Source organism: Gymnoscopelus microlampas (genome assembly GCF_963454915.1).
Source record: "Gymnoscopelus microlampas genome assembly, chromosome: 23".
Classification (NCBI taxonomy): Eukaryota; Metazoa; Chordata; class Actinopteri; order Myctophiformes; family Myctophidae; genus Gymnoscopelus; species Gymnoscopelus microlampas.
In genome coordinates this window covers 21,605,292-21,629,290 of record NC_139960.1, presented here as the reverse complement: position 1 = coordinate 21,629,290, position 23,999 = coordinate 21,605,292, and the positions used below count along the sequence as shown (strand labels likewise).

General features: G+C 41.0%; 1 protein-coding gene across 1 annotated transcript in view; it reads left to right on the top strand.

Annotated features, from left to right (window-relative positions):
• The window catches only part of LOC311039748 (ankyrin repeat and BTB/POZ domain-containing protein 3-A), a 182,527-nt gene that overhangs the window by 48,353 nt on the left and 110,175 nt on the right, over positions 1-23,999 (top strand). The gene's annotated exons all lie outside the window — the stretch shown is intronic.

Here is a 23,999-nt window from a genome sequence, read left to right as displayed (position 1 = left end):
CCGGTATTTGCTTCTGAGGTGATATGTGTCCATTAAAGCCTTGTTTCTATTGAGCTCTGTGTGATGTCCGTAATTCCGTTTAGTCCACTCCTTGTTCCATATTTTTTCCCCGTACGGAATTTGACTCTGTTACATAAAAGAAAAATCGCCTTTGTACGGATTTCAGAGAAACCGTATGCATTATGTGCCAGGAAACAGGTGCTTGACTGTGTTGATAACAACATATAATTTATTTATAGAGAGCTTCCAGAATACTTAATTGCACTTTAGCTTAGTAAAAACATATTGTTTTGGATTTCCTTGCGTTGAACACTAGAGGGAATATTGCGTGTATTAAATGGAATTATGGACATCACACAGAGCTCACAATGAGGCATAACACAAAGTCTGGGAAACAAAGCTTTTAAAGAACCATAGATACACCACTGGCATTGCTCCTGTACGGAAAACAAATGGTTCAACAAAGAGTGTAAGGAACGATGATAGACATTAAAATAATCCCTAGTTGCCTACATATATCCACCTAAAGTCCATTTCAGTGGATACTGCCTGAAGTCCATTTCAGTGGATACTGCCTGAATATTTATTTTCAGTGTGGTCCCAGTTGGAAAGAACAATTTAGTCTGAGATTAAGCTGAATCATTAGCTGTGCAGCTGGCTGCTGCTTTTATAAACAGAATGAAAGAATAACTCTCTGAAATGAGACATGCCACTGATGGAGGTAACGACATGCATAAAGAATATGGTTACTACATTTGACAGATTTTCCCCAACTGTGAAAAAAAACCTTGAGCCGGCCTCTACTTTTCAACCTCGTCTTCCCTACAACTATACTAGAGCAAATGCATTTTGTTTTGAATCACTAAATACGATGGTTCCGATTCTGCAAAATGTCTTCTAAATCCTAGCGGATTTCTGAAAAACGTATGTTTCTATATCAGTGGTTTTCAAACTTTTTCATGTCAAGGACCCCCAAAATGATATGTATTTGGCCGCCGACCCCCATCTCAAAATATTTTGTTCCAAGGACCTCCAGAAGCAAAGATTTGAGTTAATGTTTGCTTTAAAGCAATATGTATTCAAAGATTTGCACACATTTTCACGATTTTTCTAAAATAGCAGATCTACAAGCTCGTAGCGCGCCACTCTGTGCCGCGCTATGAGCTTGTATATCTGCTATTTTTGAATAGCCAAAGTGTAAAATAATGCGTTTTAGCTCAAATCAAAAAATTACACAGATGCGTCCCAGGTCTTAATTGGTTAAAATAATGAGTTGGTGCCACCACATTGGTACTACATTGGTACTGTAGTCTAGCGTAGCCAAGTAGGCTAACAAGTAACAGCAGCATTTGAGATGCACATAATGGCATCAGGATATGGATAAGCGTCTGTGAAGGAACTGCAAGGGGTTGTCCATCCAAAAACATTTCCATTACTAGAAAATGTGCTCCTCGGAGCACAGGTCTCCGCCAGTACTGTTCCTGATTAATCCTGTCTTACCTCACTTCAAAAGACATAAATGACCTTTTGAAGTGACACACCTATTTATAAGTCTCGATTTCATCATGCGTCTCGCTAGCCAATCAAAGCACACCCTTTCAACATATTGTCACGTGTCACATGAAGCTTGACCAATGTTAGCTTGGTGGACACACGGAAGGACGAGAACGAAAACGTAGTCTCCTGGCGGAGACAATAAGTGAGCAGGGCGTGGGATTATTGCCTTCAACGACCACAGGCCACACCTGAAGCTATTTTAGCTCAGCTTGTCCTCACCTGGGAGAGAGAGCTTCTTTATGGCAGGAGGAACAACTCACAAGCTTTTAAAAAAAAAAGCTATTTAGTAGCCCAGCCCTTCTAAGAATCAAATACGTAAGAGAGGAGCTCCATGGTTCAAAATGATCCATGCATTCCAACGTACTGGACCCATGGTTCCAGGGTAGGCCACCTGCTGGTTGGCAAGTGGTTAGCTGACAAGTAATACTCCCTGAAGCTCATGAGCGCAATACCTCCCGTGGCCAAGTATTGCCTTACTTGACTGAGTGGTAGAAAGTGGTCTCTCATGCTGGGGACTGGAGTGCTACTGCACATCATAGGCACAAAGCAGAGTGCTGTCACCCACCCGGAAAGAGGTTTGGGGCCGCTACGCTGCGACGGCCCTCACACCTACGTCGCACCACCGATCCGACCGATATTATGTCTGAGTCATAGTGTCGGGGGCTTTGTCAGAGCCAGTGTTGCCAGATTCTGTGAGAGAAACAAGCAACCAGGTCTAGGAAAACCAGCCCAAAAGAAGCGACATGAGCACTTTAACATATACTTCAGCTATTTGAAAATAACAGATCTACAAGGGTTGGTCCCATGTATGGGGGGCATAGCGGTCGGATCACCCGGATCTCCATATATTCCTATATATGGGCGTATCGGCCCAGGTTTGTTTATGGTTATGTCTGAGTCATAGTTACGTTTGGCCGTGGTAATATAAGATGCACAAACAAAATAAAACATGTTGTGGGGCAATTCGCTCTAAAAAAACAAAACAAAACAAAACAAAAACTTTGTTATTGTTATCTCGGTTTCCTTTTAAATACTTGGAGTCTGGCTGAGACAATTTCCAGTCCCTGTCGAGTCAGCCAGCCAACTAGGGATAATGAGCTAAAATACAGATAATGATTTCCCAAACTGAATGAATACATCTTTTGTTTTCATGGACATATCTAGCTACTACTGTACATCTACAAGCTTCACATGCATGACTGGTAGCGCTGTATCACTTACTCACCAGCACAGCTGCTGGAAGATGGGAGGAGCTTCCAGTGATGTCAAGGTTGAACAGTAGGCCACTACGGGTGGCGTAGGCCACCTATCATTGCTCACTACACAGTTTCCACGTCGCAACATAATTTATTCCACTCACCACATTACGGACAAAACGGAAGGTGAAACAGTTTCGTACCGTTTACCCTGCGCACCACCGACACTGAACGGCGACGGCTTTAGCCGAAACAACACGAAGCGCTGCCATTGAACTCTGCGCATCTCTACAACAACACACAAGCAGGTCCTTCGCTTCAACCCCCCCCCCCCTTCCTACGTACCTCTTTTGTTTCACCCAGGCCGTTACTTTCACTTCACTCATGTCTATCAATCACAATATGTCCGTCCTTCACGTGCCATGTACATCCCAAACACAAAAATAAAAGGCGACGGGCACACTATAGCGCGTTGTCCTGCTGCATTTGGTAAACACACCAGGGATGCCAGTCGGGATGCCAGGTTTTCAAAAACAAGCGACAGAAACAAGCAACCACCTTCATGAAAAAAAAAAAAACAGCCGAAGGGGTCCGCCATGTTCCAGGGGGGTCCCCGGGGGTCCCAACACTCCCAGGGGGTCCACGGACCACCAGGGGGTCCGCGGACCCACACGCAAAAAAGAAATATATACATTTCTTTCAAATTATTATTATTTTTTTTAACTTTTGGAAAGTTCTATCCCACCATTTTGGCACCCCAAAATAAGCGCGCCCTCACAGCCCTAAAGCCCCGTGCGCGGCTAGGGGGACCTCTAGTTTCTAGTAATTGGCAATATTTAATAGTTATAGTGATGACGCTTTTTAATTTTCACTGTTGGTGTATTGTGGTTATTGGCATGGCTCTGAATGCCTCCTGGAACTAGCTGTTGTATAATTTGTCTTATATAATCTATTTTCTTTGCCAGTGTTGAAATCACAACACTGAACACAACAATGGTGTTTTCCGTTTTTGTGCATTTTTTGACCTTCATTGTTTAAAGCTAGGGTTTAGTGATTTTTCTTTTATAAAACAAAACGTTTTTTTTGTTAAAAGGTTAAAGCACTATATTCTGATAGTAATCATTGCTATAGTTCATGTTGTTCATGTAACAGGGGTATGCCTGTCTCTCCAGCTCTTTAATAAACAGAAAATACATTTGCAGGTGGGTTGCAAAAAACTAAAAAACAAGTAGAAAAGGTTAAGCGCAGAAGGAGCAAGGTTGGCCAAGAAGTAATACAGTTACAGCTGTGAACTTGGTTGTTACGCTGAAATCCCTGAGCGCCACTGTCACTGACATCGTAAATGAAATGAGAACTATAACACCATAAACACAGAATGACTTGGCTAATAATGGTGGATGTTCTATCTTTAGCAAGCTCAAACCACTCTCTTTCCTTCTCTTTTTTTGTCTGCTACTCTTTAACCAGCGCGTGCCATGGTTTACCCATGAAACATCTATAAACATTTGGTCCCAAAAAAGAGAAATACAAATAAGCATCTTCATCTTCATGTGCTCCATCACATTCTAGTTTAATGTGTCTAATTTGCTCTTCATTCCAAGGGGAAACGGCTGCATATTAGCCACATTGCTGAGCGTTTCCCAGTTGGCCTCAATTGCAAACCTGCGCCATACTGGCTGGCACATGCCTGCAGGAATATCAACACTGACCACCATGCCCAACCAGGCAACCATGTGTTCCAAAAAACTATTCTCAGGAGCACTGCACTGGTTCATTAACCCATTAAGACCTGAAGCCGATTCTACAAATGCCTTCTAAATCAATAGTTTGCAGACTTTAAAGATTTTTCAAAAAATGTTGAAAAAAATGTTTAATTTCTTTTGAAAGAAATGTTGAAAAAAAAATGATGAAAAAAATGTTCAGAAATGTAAAAAAAAAAGAAATAGCAGATGTACAATATATATTGTATATCTGCTATTTTTGAATAGCCAACGCAAAAAAATCTAAAATGACACAGATGCTTTACCGGTTTTAATGGGTTAAAAACCAACACCACTCGCCATTGACACAGCCACTTCCCTGGGGGCGTTTCCCTGCTCAACCAGCCATCCAAATAGCAGAGACTCGTCCAAAGAGCTTTTCTTTATATTATACCTCATACACTGTCAGTGTCTCCCCATCCATTAGCCTATTATGTCAGGTCCCATATGCTATTGTACGGTTCTCGTGCCACTTATGTGCTGACGTGTGCAGTATCTCAGCCCACATTTAGCAATTTCTCAACATTTACAGCATGTAAACTGGGGTAATTATGATTCTGAAAAGCATGGGACAATTGGGACATTCTGTAATCACAACTGTCTGACGACTATTTAAAGATGCTGAGCAACTGCATGGCCTATTTCTCACCTGAAATGTTATTAAGTTTCTTTGGGGCTGAAATAGAGATTGTTTCCAGACAGCGTTAGCATCAGAATTAGCTTTAACCTTAGCGTTGTTTAGTCCGGGCCGGATTAACACTTTGGATTTTACACTTTGGGCTATTCAAAAATAGCAGATATACAAGCTCATAGCGCGGCACAGAGTGCCGCGCCACAAGCTTGTAGATCTGCTATTTTTTTTTAATTGTGAAAATGTGTGCAAATCTTTGAATATATATATTATTTTAAAGCGACCATTTGTAGCTCAAATAATTGCTTCTGGGGGGTCCCTGGAACAACATATTTTGAGATGGGGGTCGGCGGCCAAATACATATAAGTTTGGGGGTCCTTGACATGGAAAAGTTTGAGCACCACTGAGAAACATACGTTTTTTTTTCCAGAAAAGAAAACTGTTGGGATTTAGAAGACATTTGTAGAATCGGCTTCAGGTCTTAATGGGTTAACCTGAGGCTGCCCTGGCTAGCCACACTGAACACAGGAGAATCTTTGACCTTCCCCGCCTGTATTTTGTATTCAGCAGGCTTGACTCCTTGCCTCGGCTGTACTTTACACCTGCTGGGTGGGAGAAAATGTCCTCCTTTTTACCGTCAAGAGATAATTGGATATGGGAACACAGGGTATAATTTTATCATTATATCTTTTTTGCACTCATGCTCTGACAGTTTTGACACCCAGGTTGAACGTCTGTTCACTAAACGGCGAGTGCTGTCAGATTCAAGGGTTGACATGGCGTCGTCTGACCTTTTCTATTTAGTATTTTATGTAAAGTTTTTGCATACTTAAGCAATGTGCTGGCTACCCTCTACAATGTACACAAGGATGACCTTGTCAAACATCTCTTTGGACCTTTTATGTTGTTTGGGATGAAAACTGTTCATTCAAGGATCAAACCATGAACTATTGTTTGTTCAAATGGAAATCATGTGGATCTTGCAAGATTAGCTCAAGACGCACACGCACACACACACGCACGCACGCACGCACACAGACAGACAGACAGACAGACAGACAGACAGACAGACAGACACACAGACTGACCTTCTTATAGACAGCCAACTTCTTACGCTGTAACAATTGGGTTTGGCCTTTTCACAATATGTATTTTTTGTGTTAAAGGGGTATTTCCCTTAAAAACACTTATGGGTGCATTTTCACATCTACTTTGGCTTTTGTATGCATCCCAGACAGTTTTTAAGTTGCTTGATTCAATGTTTATATATTTTGATATTCCTCTTTAGACATGCCATCCTCCTATAAGCCCTTCAAACTCCATGTTAACCATGTTAGACTCATTGTTCCTGCTTCTGGTGAATGATATTGTCCTTCTAATGCAGGAGGCGACCTTCATTTTTCAATGACTTTTTTCCTTTTCTTTTCTTTTACCATAAGTGTCTTAAGCTGTTGACTCATTCATGTGTATTGCATTGGCACAAAGTTCCCTGTTTCTTTCCAAGGTGTCGGCACAATAAAATGAATATAATGTCTGTGATATAGTGAATGGCACGGCATGTCTCGTTCCATTCCATGCAGCACGTTATTTCTCCACTCACCCACCTCAGCTGAATATTTGAGTGATAGGCAGGCATTTCGTATTTTTATTTGAGCAAATAATAGTGACAGTTGCATAAGCCAGATGCTGTCCTGTGCTGCCGCTCCCATGAGCCTTGCATCTCTAGGCTACATTACCACAACCCGCCCCCCCCCCCCCCCCGCTTGTAGATCTGCCATATCCACAATTTTTGAAAACGTTTGAAAATATACTAACATTTTTCAACATGGAAACGATTATGACGATTGTGCAAAAGTAATTGTGATTATCTCTTATGTAATAATTGTGACGGGCCTACTTTCAACGTGTCAGGGTCACCAGTGAGAATGACGTCTGCGTCCAGACTGTCACTTGCCCTGTCTGTCACTCCAGCATTGTGGCAGAATCACAGCGTCAGCTGAAAATGGAACATGGTCACGAGAGACTCCGCCAATATACCTCCTTATCTCGTTAAGACCGGGGACGCATCTAAGATTTCTTTGGGCTATTCAAAAATAGCAGATCTACAAGCTCATAGCGCGGCACCGAGTGCCGCGCTATGAGCTTGCAGATCTGCTATTTTGGAAAAATGTGTGCAAATCTTTGAATATATATATATATTTTAAAGCGAACATTAACTCAAATCTTTGCTTCTGGGGGGTCCCTGGAACAACATATTGTGAGATGGGGGTCTGCGGCCAAACACATATAATTTTGGGGGTCCTTGACATGAAAAAGTTTGAGAACCACTGATATAGAAACATACTTTTTTCAGAATACTGTTAGACATTTTGTAGAATCGGAACCTCATGCCTTAATGGGTTAACCACTTAGACCAGGGGTGCCCAAAAGGATCGCTATCTACCAGTAGATCAAAACGGCTGTGCAGGTAGACCACATGACATGCCCCTAAACGATGATAATTAAAATATAGAAAAAATATTTATAAACAAAAATCACAAAACTCTGCCACTTGGATTAAGGTGACTTGATAGATTGACAACAAGAAGGGCCTGTCAGCTACCTTCACGGCTTCTATAGTAGGCCATGCGATGCTTTGTTTTCAAGAATGTTGCTATGAAGTTATATAAGAATGTGCGAGGCAAAGACCCCGAAAACCTCCATACAGAATATTTCCATTTCCATTTTGAAGGGCTATTCCAAAGCCCCCTCGGGTAATTTTCTTCAGCAATGGGATAATCTTTTTTTGGGGGTAGATCTTGTTGAGCTGGTCATTTTTAAAAGTAGTTCTCAAGTCAAAAAAGTGTGGCCACCCCTGACTTAGACCCTTCTATACTTAGTAAAACTGTCCTGAGTTGGCACTGCACGACGTGGTCCACTCTTTTTCCCCTCGACACAAATAGCTAATCTACAAGCTCAAAACGTTGGGCAAATGTCTCCCCCTCCCCCCAGAATATATATAATTCACATTCAGATTTTCGTAAAGCTATTAAGTTGATTGTGAACATGAAAGGACCCAGAACTCCAGGATATATTATCGAGAAACCATGCATCATAATTGTCTGAACACTCAAGCTGGATTCAATTGAATAGCCTCTGCTAATGTAACACAGTTATCTCTCCTCTTCTTTCCATGTTGTGTGTCCTGCTCTCTCCCCACTGGCCACTAACAGGTAAGCCACTTTATAATACTTTGACAATCGCAGTTCTATTCATTGCATGCAATTTAATAGGCTGGCATCTCACAGCCTGAAAACAATTTACCCCAACCAGCAAGTTGTGAAATTGCAATCTGTACAATGTCCAGCTCTATTAACTGTTCCTCCTGGTTTTATTTGATTGAGTTTGTCTGTGGGAAAAAACAACACCTTACCTTGTTGGTATTGTGTGTTTGAGATGAGAGGAAGGGCCGTGAATCAGTTGGACGCGTTATTGTACGTGTTTGTTAAATTTGTATGATGTTCTCAAGGATTTTAGCTGTTAGCTGTTTTTTGATTCATGGAATTCATGGAATACTTTGTCTTACAACAGTGTCACTCAAAACTAGCTGATCTACAAGCTAACAACGCGTTGGGATGCAACAGGTTGTGAGCTTGTAGATGACCTAATTGCTGTATTTTGAAAAATGTTGTGGAAAAAATCTTTAATTTCAAATTTCCCCCCCAAAATAAATTATTTTGTTAAAATGGATTATTTTATAGAATCAATTGACTTGTTTCTCCCTTAATTCATTATCGTGGAGGAACAAAATCCTGTCCACCCCATCTGCATGTTAGCATAACCAACATTTATCGCAGTTAAAGGGCAAGACCACTTTGGTAGAGGTTTGGGTTGTGTATTTACCTTGCCATGATGTAACTCCAACGGTGGACAAGAAATAAAAAATAATTGCTCCATTGATTAGAAATTGATAATTCTAAATATGCTCCTCATTGACTTACATTGCACACTGAAACAGCTCTCAAAGTCACTCTTTTAGCACGTAAACGAACACAAACAAAGCTTATTCAGACAATATAGAACATCACCAAACCCAGTACTGTTTATGTTTTTAATAAAAATGTCAACTCCCTGTTGATTTAGCTATTTTTATTAGGAAGAAAACCCGGACTGGATCCACGGATCCGGATGTGGATCTTCAGCTAGTAAAATCAACAGGAAGTTGACATTTTTATGAAAAAAACAAACAAAGTACTGGGTTTGGTGATGTTCTATAGTGTGAATAAGCTTTGTTTGTGTTCGTTTACGGGCTAAAAGGGTGACTTTCTGAGCTGTTTCACTGTACAATGTAAGTCAATGAGGAGCTTAATTTGAATGACCAATTTCTAATCAATGGAGCATTTTTTTTTAAATTTCTTGTCCATCATTGGAGTTACATTAAGGCAAGGCAACTGCACAACCCAAACCTCTACCAAAGTGGTCTTGCCCTTTAAGTGCTCAAATGTCTGTGTTGCGTTTATCCAAATCGATCCAACCTTTGCAGGATTTCAACAAGCCTCAGTGAGTCATTTGGTCTATACACAGTTGATTCTTCAACAGTCCGAATATATGACCTGTTCTCAGAGAAAAGCTGTGGCCACCTGTGCGCTAAATCACAGGGATTTTTACAGTGCGCTGCAGACAGCAGAGTGATTTTGAAGGAAATGTTGTGGGGTCGAGGTTTGTGGGGAACAGCTGGTGGTGCCTTTTGGTTCCAAGTTACCGAGCCATTAACTGCGAGGGACATACCGCAGGTCAGCTTTGATGCAAACCTTTTGTGCCGTGGTGGTTTCTGTGGACAGCTGGGGAATGGTGGTCTTGAGAAGCCTTTCTTAAGCAAAAGCTTTACTGCAATACCTTGCATGGTGCTTATGCGCTAATTGGAAATATTTGAATTTTTCGATTTTTGAATAGAATTTTTACCCATGGTAAAATTCAACTAAATATTTGTTTATGTTTTTATTGCAGTAACTGGAACATGCGTGCACACTGTAGTGAGTGGTAGCAGTAGTAGTAATAGTAGTCGCTGTGATTTGACTGCGGGGCATTGTGTCATCATGCCAGAGACATGATAGTATCAGCTGTCTGTAATTAGCATTCCGTGACTAAGAGTTCAGCGGCTGAGACGTTCATCATAGCAATTTGCCCTCTTTCTAAATGTGATTACCCCTCCTCAATGAGTCATCATTACGAGCTGAATGCTGCTGATGCAACAAAAGGTAAATGGCACAAATGCACAATCCTCCGTCTCTGTGCAAGTAATTGCAAGTAAATTGCATTGCTTTGCAGATTAACGAATCAGTTGAAGGTCACAACTACTGTACTTGGCCCTTCTGCTTTAAATCAAGATCAGTCGCCTTGGAGACGGATGTTTCCCACCAGCTGTTTGGACTTTATCCGTAAGATGTGACCAAAGAGAGATGTAACTTACAGAATAACAGTCAAATCAGAGCAACCCCCATAACTATGAATGAATATGCATACTGTACCCGTAGTTAATTAATCCTGGAAATCAATTTAGTCATGGAACAGTAAAGATCACTGGAGAGATCTGTGAATGAAGAAATCTGGAGAAAGTCGAAGGTCAAAGTATTTTTTAGAGTAGACGTGCATATTCCATTTTTACATTTTTCAATTATCCTTGATGTGACATCTGAGCGATAGCCGGTATTAGCTATTTGATTATCCTCCAGAGGCATGCATACAGTCAAAAAGGATGTATATTGGCCAATCAGTGCAAGACGGGTATATGCCTTCATTCGCAGTGGTGTTAAGTAACTAAGTGCATTTACTCAAGTACTGTACTTAAGTACAATTTTGAGGATTTTTTACTTTACTGGAGTATTTCCCATTTTCAGTACTTTTACTTCTACTCCACTACATCTCAGTGGCAAATATTGTACTTTTACTCCACTACAATTATTTGATAACTTTAGTTACTAGTTACTTTTCAGATATAAATTATGATATTATGAAATATACATTAACCACTGTAGCCCTATTTTATACATAGGCTATTTGAAAATAGCAGATCTACAAGCACACAACGCGTCACATCGTGAGCTTGTAGATCTGCTATTTTCAAACATTTTAGTACTTTTACTTTTGGTACTTTAAGTACATTTTGATGCCAATACTTTTGTACTTTTACTCAAGTCAATTTTGAATTCTGGACTTTTACTTCTAACAGAGTATTTCTATACTGCAGTATTGGTACTTTTACTTAAGTAAATGATTTGAGTACTTTTTCCACCACTCCATATACTGTAGTTCATAAGGCTAGACTGTAACACCTGTATCCCAGACCTCAAAACATCTCGGCAGAGATCAGTGAAGGGCCTTTTGACCCTGCTAATGTTTGAAATATTGCAGCTATATAGAAAGTGATTTATCATTTGACCCTGCAGGAGGACCAAAGACTAAAGTTCGCCCAGATGAAAGTTGCCCATTAGAGTGATGACGTGTACAGTATTATTATCCCGTTTAAAAAATGAATTACTGCTTGTTAAACTAATCACATTCAGACAGCGCAACCAGGTGCCGATATTGATCTGATTTGTGCACCTGGAAAACGTTTCTCTCTCTCTCTCTCTCTCTCTCTCTCTCTCTCTCTCTCTCTCTCTCTCTCTCTCTCTCTCTCTCTCTCTCTCCACTACATCTCGGTTACTTTGCAGATATAAATTATTACGTTATAAAACATACATTAACCACTTTAGCCATATTTTGTGTCTAGGCTATTTGAAAATAGCCGATCTACAAGCTTGGCTATTTTCAAACATTTTTGTACTTTTACTTTTGGTACTTTAAGTACATTTTGATACCAATACTTTGGTACTTTCACTCAAGTCAATTTTGAATTCCGGACTTTTACTTGTAACAGAAGCACTTCTACACTGCAGTATCGGTACTTTTACTCAAGTAAAACAGTTGAGCACTTTTTTCCACCACTGCTCTCTTTCAATGTAGGTTGTAAATGTCGGGCCCCTCATAACTTTATGGGTTGAATCTTGGCCTCCTCTATTATTCATGTGCCTGCTGCCCCCCCCTGACATCAGCGTTTGTCATTTAAAAGTATATAATTAGCTAATGGAGTGTGTCTGACTGAGGTCAGTAAGTGTGAGAAATGCGGTGAGCTCCACTCCAGAGGATGAATCCTGGCTCTCTGACGTTAGGCTTTTGAAGACTCCTGAATGAATCTATGAATCACAGAGCATAGGGATCCCTCCCGGTGCTCCACTGAAGAAAAAAGTCAATAAATGGTGAGACTGAATACTGTAGGTCAGTTTGTATATTTCTGCTCGACTGAATAACTCAAATTTCTCATGTTATACCTGTGTTTAGCCCATTAAGACCTGGAACGCATCTGTGTCACTTTTTGATTTGAGCTAAAAAAGCATTATTTTACACTTTGGGCTATTCAAAAATAGCAGATATACAAGCTCGGTATTTTTGAAAAATCGAGAAAATGTGTGCAAATATATTTATATTCTTTTAGTGAACATTTGTAACTCAAATCTTTGCTTCTGGGGGGGGTCCCTGGAACAAAATATTTTGAGATGGGGCTCCGCGGCCACATCATTTTGGGGGTCCTTGACATGAAAACGTTTGAGAACCGCTGATGTAGAAACATGCGTTTTTTTTTCCAGAAAACTGTTTTGATTGATTTAGAAGACATAATTTGGTAATAATCGGCCTCAACTGCTGTGCGGCTTTCAGGCTCAGGAGCCTGGGTGCTTTGCTCATGGAAACAAGTTCTCATAGCATGTTGTGGAGTTTTGACCGAAAGATACAAAAGTCTGCAGAAACATCCTGCTCTCTAAGTACTCACTGAATAATTCAGGGCCTTTACCATCAGAAAAGTTCAAGCTAGTTCCCATATATGCTGTTATGTACTGTATTGCATCAGGCCTGGGGCGAGGAATGGTTTGGTAACAGGGGCTTCATTCCCGAATCCGATGATTGGATTGTAGCCTTTTTGGCTGGAGAGAAAACAGACTTAATCAGTTGTTATTGGATGCAGAGCCTCCACTAGGTTTTTTTTGGGGCCCCAAGCAAATGTCTTAAGAGTTCCCGCTGGGTAAACAAAAAATAGAGGTGTTTTGATGTGCCCAGACAGAGAGACATCATTTATCATCTTGCTGGGAAGAAATCTGATAGAAAAAAAGTTTTAAAAGTTTTACTCCAAAACTCTGGTCCAGTGCATTATTAGTATGGCTGTGCCTCACTAATGCCCTGTCAAAGACAGGTGTGTTAACAACCCATAGGAAATGTCTTGCCATCTGTAAACTTTTGCTACTCACTGAAGTAAAGGCATTTTTCAAGTGATGACAGATTGTTCTACATGGTGGCAAATTAATGGTCTCTGTTTCCCAATGTTTGTCTGAAAAGCACACATTTTAACACTAATTGTGCTTTTTACGATTTCCTACTGGGGAAACTGCACTGTGTGTGTGTGTGTGTGTGTGTGTGTGTGTGTGTGTGTGTGTGTGTGTGTGTGTGTGTGTGTGTGTGTGTGTGTGTGTGTGTGTGTGTGTGCGCGTGTGTGTGTGAGACAATGAAATGGAAAAAAGACCATTACTGCATCAAAATGAATCAACAAACTATACTATAAAAACTGGTCAAACATTAGCCAGAATTGTCATATAAAATAAGAAAGAGGCAACACTTTGAAGCTTGTAGATCTAAATCTAATGCCTCAACTCCTACTGGGGGGTCCCCAGTTCCAATATGATTGTGTTAGGGGGGTCGCGACCTGAAAAGGTTGAGAACCACTGTTTTAAATGAAGGACAGTCATTATTATCCTCATCCCACATCTTTAATCCCAGTTATATGTGCCTATTCCACAGTATTCTCATTTAACTTTCAAATGTTTACTCCTTTTGGCGCTTTATTATGTATTCAGAACTAACCCAGCTCCATGTTAGTAACCAATTCCTCCTGAAATGTTCTCCCGTGGAGAGCTCTAGTACTCGGCGAGAGGTGAGGGGTTTTTAGCCACACGCTGTCCCATTTTTACAGGGCCCGGAGCCAAGCGTTTGACTGTGTTGAAGAGCCCGGTCCCCTCAGAGAGCCCTGGTGGCTCTGGTGTGGCCCTGTGCTGGGCCGGGCTGTCAGCCTGGCTCACGTCAGCGGGGGCGAGGCAGCCCTACAGTAAGCTCTGAGGTCATGGCTGGCCACTTCACTCCCCACATGGTCCCTCTAGAGCAGTGCTTCTCAAACATTTTCATGTCACGGACCCCCAAAGTGGTACTATATTAACTGTCTGAGTTATCACAAGTTGTTTTTTTTCATTGGAAAAAAATGTTCAGAACCCAAGATATCGTGATCCGAAGATTTGCTGCTCCATTCACTTCTTGTTTAACTTATTACTGAAAAAAGCTGTATCTCAGCTCCTGAGCACTTTTTTTTTACTACGTATTTTTGGCCCAGACATGCTATTTTCAAAGGCAGACAATTAATGTCAACGAGGTCGCGATGGCCTCGATGTAATTAAAAATAAAAAAGTAATTAAACTGTGCCTCATTTTGCGGGGGACCACCTCGAACCCCCCCCCCAAGGAACCACAAGTCATTTTATGTCTGGTTGCGCTCGGGTGTTACGCTCTGAGAATGACAAGAGCTTGTAGATCGGCTATTTTCAGCATGCAACCAAGTGTAAAATCAGCCAAAATACATTTTAGTCGACTAAATCAACTGTAGATTTAGTCGACTATAATCTTATGATATTTAGTCGACTAAATCTAGACTAAAACTAAAACATTTCAGATGACTAAAATATGACTAAAACTAAACGGAATTTTATTCAAAAGACACTATGACTAAAACTGAATCCAAATTTGCTGTCAAAATCAACACTGGTGTGTGGCTGTGTGCGAGTGTGCGCGTGCGTTCGTGTACCTTTCTACCTGCATGTGTGGGGTGAAACAGGTCTTAGTATATATATTTTGTCTTGGCTTTGGTATATCAACAGTTCTTTCAACCCTTGACAAAAACTCTTCCCTGTCGACAAAAAAAACTACATTTTTATCTCTGTTGCTCCTTCAATCTCTTAATCAACCGCTCCTGCCGGGGCTTTTTTTTCCTCTTCAGACAAGTGATACAGCAACAGATAAGGCTGGCAAGGGATAAGAGATCGATTGGACCGAAATACTGCCGCAGGGGCTGAATTAGAATTTGTCGCAGCACCCCGTAACCCCCCCCCCCCCCACCCCACCACCACCAACCCTTTCGCTTGGTTTGACACAGACACAGCTGAGAGGACGGGAGTGAGACAGAGACACAGCGAGGAACAATTATGTATGTGTGGCAAAATGACACCTACCGTAGACAGAAGGCCAGAAAAGCGGAAAACTGAAAAGAATGCGGGAGAAGAAGAAGAGAGAAAGTGGAACAGTTCCACATCACCCTCTTTGTAGATGGACATAAATGAATTAACCCATTAAGACCTGAAGCTGATTCTACAAATGTCTTCTAAATCCCAACAGTATTCCGCCAAAAACGTATGTTTCTATATCAGTGGTGCTCAAACTTTTTCATGTCACCCCCAAAACGATATGAATTTGCCCGCGGACCCCCATCTCAAAATATTTTGTTCCAGGGACCCCCCAGAAGCAAAGATTTAAGTTAAAAATGTTCGCTTTAAAACAATATGTATTCAAAGATTTGCACTCATTTTCAAAACAAATTAATAGCCAAAGTGTAAAATAATGCTTTTTAGCTCAAATCAAAAAATGACACAGATGCGTTCCAGGTTTTAATGGATTAAGAGACATATTTTTTGGAGTGGCGAGTCAGGGATAATTCTTTATATATTTGTGTGTGGCAGTAAATCTGAGGCTTGTGGCCATTCTAGCCAACCCCATTAATCAAGAATTGGTGCCCTTTTGCCTTCAGTGAATTAGGATTCACTCTGCGAGAGGGAGCGATTGAATCAGCCGTGACTTCCAAGGACTCGCGCCATGGTGATTAGGGAGTCACCGTGGCTTGACTCATAGATTTAGAAGAGGGAATCAGAAGAACTCTTTGCAGGAAAAGCCGTGCCTTGCCTTCAAGAAGCGGCTTTGCATAGCAATTGCGAGGCCTGCGAGGATTTTCCATCCCTGAGTTTGAAAGATGCTCTATATTAAGCTCTCACATTGATCGCCTTTGGCAATAATGGGAGAAAAGGACATTTGCCAGTTTGCAATGACATTGAGAAATGGACTTTATCAAAAGACAACTGATAGCAGCCTTGGGTGCAGTCCCAATGAAAGACCGTCAATGAACTGTTTTCAGTTGACTTCACAGATCATTTAAAGGTACTTAAAAAATTGAGGTTACGGCAATGAACGCTGAGAGCAGCCCCAAGCATTAATATCCTCTTCACTCCTTGCTTTGTATTCGCCATGCCTTAATAACACAATATTTACCTCTGTCAAGGAAGTAATGCTCCTGTCTGTTTGTGTCTGTCTGTCTGTCTGTCTGTCTGTCTGTCTGTCTGTCTGTCTGTCTGTCTGTCTGTCTGTCTGTCTGTCTGTCTGTCTGTCAGTCTGTCTGTCTGTCTGTCACCGAAATTTGGTGGAATGGTTGGTGAACAGATTAACATAACACCACATAATTCTTTTAATGTTTCTATATGACTCGAATTCTAGCTGCCTGTCAGTGTCCAAATAATATAGATTATGTCACCCCAAAAGGCAGAGCAATTGGTTTATTTGATCATTAAGATCAATAAAAAACGACTAGTGTGAAGGTGAGCTAGACAGAAGGCATGAGTATTGATCATGTGAGGGTCGGGACTTCAAAAGTAATTTGCACTTGCAAGGTGCCAAAATATCAACATCGATTTTACTGTAGCCTACCAGCAGATTTCTGTTTTCAGGAATATCTTGTGTCAGAATATAACAGAAGCTCAGTGCATCGTCTTAGCTTGCTCAATATCTATTGAGTTAACGTTGGCTCATTGTTGGTTCCAGTCTGTAATGAGTGGATCAGATTTCAAATATGAGCACGTTGATGCCATTAATGCAGGTTTTGCATGTGGCTGTGAAAAAAAAGCATGGGCTTAAATAAGACCACGTCTAATTGAGTTACTCTGTCCTAGCCTTCTTCTTTACCATCTTCCCAGATAGAGGCTCTGTAATTTAAGTCACGCTGTGAGTGTGTGTGCAGCGCTCTGAGCAAAAATGCCTCTTAACAAGTTTTGACCAGCAGTCCAATTAGAGGATAGAATGAAGTAAAGGGCCTCTAAGAGATCGTGTCTCTGCTTACATTACTGACTGAGATTATTTCAGACAGCCGCGGCCACGATCTCTCTGGCAAACACAGCATACAGTACTACCATGACTGATCTTATACACACAACAACATACTCTATCAATTCAAAATAAGCAAAAATAGATAAATATCACCTGAACCTGTCTTATTTCTTTTTTTTTGTATTTAATTTTTATCCCACGATTTTTGTAACCCATTTTTTTCACCCAGTGCCAATTATCTAGTAATAATCCTGGGCACTACACTCCCTCTGCCAGCCTAGGGAGAGCCTAGAGCCGAGCTCATGCCTCCTTCAATACGTGAGAGCTAGCAAGCCGCTTCTTCACCTGACAGCCAGGGGGGAGTTTCCCTGGTTAGACGTAGCGCGTGGAAGGAACACGTTATTCCAATCAGTGAACCTGTCTTATTTCTTAACCGCTTAGTAAAACTGGACCCGAGTTGGCTCTGTACTTGGACACCAAATCTCTTCGCCAACAAATAGCCGATCTACAAGCTCACAACAAGCTGTGAGCTTGTAGATCGTCTTTTTTTTGGGCTAATGTTCCCCCCAGAATATGGACGCCCATGGGGTTCAAGCGGTTAAAAGACGGGTTCAAGAATCCATTGACCACTCACAGAAAAAAGGGAAACTTCATCTTTACGAATCCTCAGCTGCCCTGTGTTCTTGAAACCCTCCCCCCTAGAGATAGTGCCTCCTGTCAGGCAGAATTATAGCATGGGGTCTCCCTCCCTGCCGCCCAGACCACTGGGCTCTCTCCTTTCCTCTCCTTCTCCACGCCTCTCCCCGCTAGTATGCCTTAGATCAGGCTGTGTCTGTATGAGTTGTGTCTCTACCCTGTCTGCCTCCCTTAATCTCAGAGCAACATGGCTTCAGCACCGCGCACACGACCACTTCAGCACCGCGCACACGACCACTTCAGCACCGCGCACACGACCACTCTGCTGTCCGGTCAAGGCTTGAGCCACAATGTGGAGAGGGAGTGAGGCATTGGTCACTCTGCGTACAGAAATTTAGTTTTTGACTTAAAGGGTTAACTTAATTTTTTTTTAAACAAGAAAACAAATTACAATTATTAGAGGCCATTAGCCATGACCGCAGAAATATTCAGCCGTCGCTACAGTCTGTGAATAGATGTAAGGAAAGATCGAAATTTTGTCATTATTAGATTATTTTACCGTAAAAATCAATTTAATACGGTCTGGAAAAGAAAAAAATTGATTTTGTACTAATTCCACCCACTGCATTACATTTGCCTGCTACTAGTACTAGGTTGCTTTCAAATTGAAATGCAATCTCATAATTGCTAAAACAATTACAGCCTGCTTATGTCTGGTCAGTGTGTATTAATATGCGGCACATCGGGGCTGAATTAAAAGCCACTTAATCAGATTAGTACACAGAAGCATTTGCTGGTGCAAACAGAGCTTGGTAATTAGCAGACTTTTCTGCTTTGCATAAATTAACCAACCAACTTGTTGTATGTTTACGGCTCATTTATATAAATACATTTCTGTGCACAATAGAGACATGGCTAAACTCCAAGCAGGAATAGCGCCGTCATTGAGCATGCAAGGCAGGGCTGCATTTTCATGAATTTCATTTGTTTAATTGGATTAACAGAACCCAACAGTGTTTGTTTTCTACTCTACAATGTACTGTACCACAATACAGTGCATTGTGCTCTGGATGTTGATGAGCGGCCATGAACGCACCTGTGGATCAGCTTTCATCAGCCAGGCCTATTGAAACATGAACAGATGTGTTTTCCATTTTGCTTTGTTCTCAACCGAAAAATTAAAAATCTGTCGGAATGTGTGGCGAGGCACTGAGGCACATTATATTGTCACTTCTCCCTATACTACTGTTAACGTGCTTCTGTGCTGTTTCTATAGGGGGCTTTTCTTCTTTTGTTTCTGTCACCCTCTATATGTGTTCATTATTCTCATTTAAATAGCATAGGTTTAAAGTTTTGACCCCAGCATTTCATTAGCCCTTATTATTGGATGCTATCAGATCATTCATTATTATTTGGGGAATCTCGGTTTAGGCTATACACTTTTTAACCCATTCAGTCCGGGAACGCATCTCTGTCATTTTCAGATTTCTTTGTGGGCTATTCAAAAAATAGCAGATCTACCGCGCCATGAGCTTGAAGATCTGCTCTTTTTTTTATCGTGAAAATCTTTGAATATATCTTTTTTTAATGCAAACATTTGTAAAATATCTTGTTCCAGGGACCCCCCCCCCCCCCCCCAGAAGCAAAGATTTGAGTACAAATGTTCGCTTTAAAAATATATATATCCAAAGATTTGCACACATTTTGAAGATTTCTCAAAAAAAAATAGCCAAAGAAATAAAAAAGAATAACCTTCCAACCTGCATCCATCTGCATATTAAACCACGACGTCTTTAACCAGCTGAAAATTCACATTTTCTTGCGTTTCTATCACTAATGGTGCAATCTTTTTGTCCCGACTCGCTCTGCAACGTGTGTGTTTCAATTAGGATGATGAGAGGTGTATCTGTGATGACTTTCAGAGCGGGGGCTTTTCTGACAGCTCATGCCCCGGGAACCTATAGCCTCTAGCAGCCCAGCAGACTGGGCTGAACATGTCATCATCTGGAGCCCAGATGTTCTGATGATTGAGCCCCAAGCAGTCCTGTGAAGTAACTAAGTACATGTACTCAAGTACTGTACTTAAGTAAACATTTTGAGGATTTTTTGTTTTTAATTTACTGGGGTATTTTCCATTGTCAGTACTTTTACTTCTTACTCCACTACATCTCAGAGGCAAATATTGTACTTTTAGTTACTTTGTAGATTTGGATTATTATTACAAAACATACATTAACCACTTCAGCCCTATATACATTTAGGCTATTTGAAAATAGTCGATCTACAATAGTGACGCGACGCATTGTGAGCTTGTAGATCTGCTATTTTCAAAGGATTTTTATACATTTTGAAAACTTAGGACATTCTGCATTATGAGTACTTTCTACTTTTGTTACTTTGATACCAATGCTTTTGTACTTTTACTCACGTCAATTTTGAATTCCAGACTTTTACTTGTAACAGAGTATTTCCACATTGCAGTATTGATATTTTTACGAGAGAGAGAGAGAGAGAGAGAGAGAGAGAGAGAGAGAGAGAGAGAGAGAGAGAGAGAGAGAGAGAGAGAGAGAGAGAGAGAGAGAGAGAGAGAGAGAGAGAGAGAGAGAGAGAGAGAGAGAGAGAGAGAGAGAGAGAGAGAGAGAGAGAGAGAGAGAGAGAGAGAGAGAGAGAGAGAAATTCAAATGTATTCGGGCTGTTTTGGTCAGTGTTGGAAAAAGTACTCACATTACTCTGTTACAAGTACAAGTCTGGAATTCAAAATGTACACTCACTAAAGTACCCATTATGCAGAATGTCACAAGTTTTCAAATGTATAAATTGCATTCAAATCTTTTGAAAAATCGCAGATTTACAAGCTCATAGCTTGTGAGCTTGTAGATTGGCTATTTTCCTGAGTACCTGAGTAAATATAAAGATGTGCAAGTGCAAAGATAGCCAGGAAAGAAAGAACGAGAGAGAGGGAGAAGCTGAGAAAAGGAGTGATAATAAAAATTCAATTGTATACTCGGGGCTGTTCTGGTTACAGCGGGTTCCATCAGATTTCTTTTCCATTGTGCCAAGAAAAGGAAATGGACGTTCCAGCCGGCTTTTAGTGAGCTCCTTTGTGGCGGTGGAGAGAGAGATTCTCATCTCTCCTCTCCTGTACACCATACCTTCCCCTCCTGTTGATGACTGTAAGTAGCAGTCGATATCAGCCTAGCTGACCTAACCACGTTACTGCCATGCGGGTTCCCGATCAATCGAGGCTCATTCCACGGTTCATAAAACCCTCGTGGAGTCCCCGACGCGGAGGTAGCTTGACACACAGTGCACGTTTTCCCCATTAGGGTCACACACTGTCATGCACTCTAAAAAAAAAGGGTGGGGGTAAGGAAGCGTGTCTCCATTTTAACCCATTAAGACCGGGAACGCATCTGTGTCACTTTAGATTTATTTGGCTATTCAAAAATAGCAAATATACAAGCTCATAGCACGGCACCGAGTGCGCTAAAATAGTGAAAATGTGTGCAAATCTTTATTATATATATATAAATAATATTTTAAAGCAAACATTTTTAACTCAAATCTTTGCTTCTGCCGGGGGTCCCTGGAACAAAATATTTTGAGATGGGGGTCGGCGGCCAAATACATATCATTGTGGGGGTCCTTGACATGAAAATGTTTGAGCACCACTGATATTGAAACATACGTTTTTCAGAATACTGTTGGGATTTAGAAGACATTAGTAAAATCCCCAGAAGCAAAAATTTGAGTTAAAAAATGTTTGCTTTAAAAATATATATATTCAAAGATTTGCACAAATTCCCATGATTTCTCAAAAAAAGTAATGGTTAAAGTGGTTACACAGATGCGTTCCCGGTTTGAATGGGTTAAAATAACCTCCATCTGAGATGTGTGACTGACCTTAGCCCCATTGTTTCTCAAACAGTGGTCCGTGGACCACTAGTGGTTTTCTGCTTGCCACATTGGCATGCAACTAATAGGTCCTTCTGTTTGTGTTGTGAGTACATCCGCACAGAGCGCAAATATCATGTGGGGATAAAGACACCTAATCCTTTTTTGAAATGTTTTTTTAATCATTTATTTGGAGATTTTTCAATGGAACATTTAGACAAGCCTACAACAGACTCAGACCTGCAAACAAAACCAGGCAGATTTTTCAGTAGAATAAAAGCATCAACCCGTATAAATGACACGTCACCAAGTTAGTCGTTTGTCGTGAAATAATTGCTGACACATTTTCAGACCCCTCGTATAAATCAGGCTTTTCAGATCATATTCACCTGTTTCCTAGGCTGTGTGTTTTCCACTTCCTGTCGATTTGATCCAATGAAATCCAATGAAACTGGTCGGATGACCAATGATATCCAATGAAATCGACAGGAAGTGCAAAACACACAGCCTAGGAAACAGGTGAATACACATTTTAAATAAAATAAAATGACCATGTTTTGCCAGACCAAAAAAAAAAATATTGTTGTGGGGAGGTCCAGAGTAGGGATTGTTCAAAATATACTAGTGGTCCAGAGTCTCAAAAAAGTTGGAGAACCACTGAGCGATAGCCTGACAGTGGCTGTGTTCCAAATGTGCTGAGGAGGACACCTCCGTGCAGCAAGGCTGCCAGCCTGAGGGGTATAGCTCCTCTGTCCAGAAATACTCTCCCCTTGTACCGTCAAGAGCGGCACGCTAATTCACCTGGCAGCGCACTCAGCGTTATATAAGACATCCCAGTGTTTTTACTGTAAGAGTGTACGGCATAACCCACCACCACGCCCTTAGGTGCATGTGACTCAAGCCTAAGCAGCGAAAAAAAGGAATCGCATCTAAAGAAATAACAAGACTTGTGTGTCTAAAAGCCCTGCTAGTGACCCCTGAGAAGCTTAACCCATTAAGACCGGGAAGGGATAGCATCGTCTGTGTCATTTTTAGATTTCTTTGGCTATTCAAAAATAGCCCAAAGAAATCTTAAAATGACACAGATGCGTTCCCGGTCTTAATGAGTTAACACCCGAACCAGACCAAAGTGGATTAAATTATATTCTGAGCGCAATCATTGCTTGCTGGGAGACCTCTGTTGTCCAGTAGAGTCTCCCAGTCTCTCCAGGTCTTTAGTAAACAGCAAATACATTTTCGGGTCATCCTGGAGCTCATCCAGGATACTGGACAAACAAGTGAAATCGGAAGTGATGACACAAAGAATTGGAACTGGAACACTATAAAATTGCAGCTGATAAATGGATACTCTGTCCTGATTGGCTGAAATTGGCAACCCACCCGAAAATGTATTTAATAAATGTAGTTAATTAAAGAACCAGAGAGACGGGGAGACCGCCTGTTATTGAACAAACACTCTATAACAATGATTACCGTCAGAATATAGAGCTTTAACCTTTTAACAAAACACTTTTTGTTTTATCCAACAATTATCATTTACCCAACCTTTTAGGTAGCCTCGTTCCCAACCTTTACTCATCCGCAAAGAGAAAAGCCTGGACCTAATGCAGATAGTATCTATAGGGGCGGGACTTTCCCTGTCGTACGTATTTTACCCGGAAACAGTCTTTTTCGACCAATCACAACAATCGTTTCATTCGCGGAGAATGTAAACAAATTTGTAAAGCGTCAACGCCCCAATTTCCTTCGGCGGTACTTCCGGCAAATTCCAGTACTTCCCTTTAGACACTCAACCGGCTAGGTTTTGCCCAGCGTGACCTTAATGTGCTGCCTATCAACGTTGCAATGGAAACCTTTTATTTGATATCGTTTGGTGGGATAAGGCTTTTTTAAATATTTCAATTCATTAGGACATTAATTGTGACAGGATTTTAGGGTGTCTTGTTCTGCAATGTAATAACACGCATGAGCACCTGCCAATCCTTTCACCTGGACTCATTTGGATTTGACATTTGGGAATCATGTTCAGCGCTGCACTGACTGAGAAAAAAATAGGAATTTCTCTAAGGG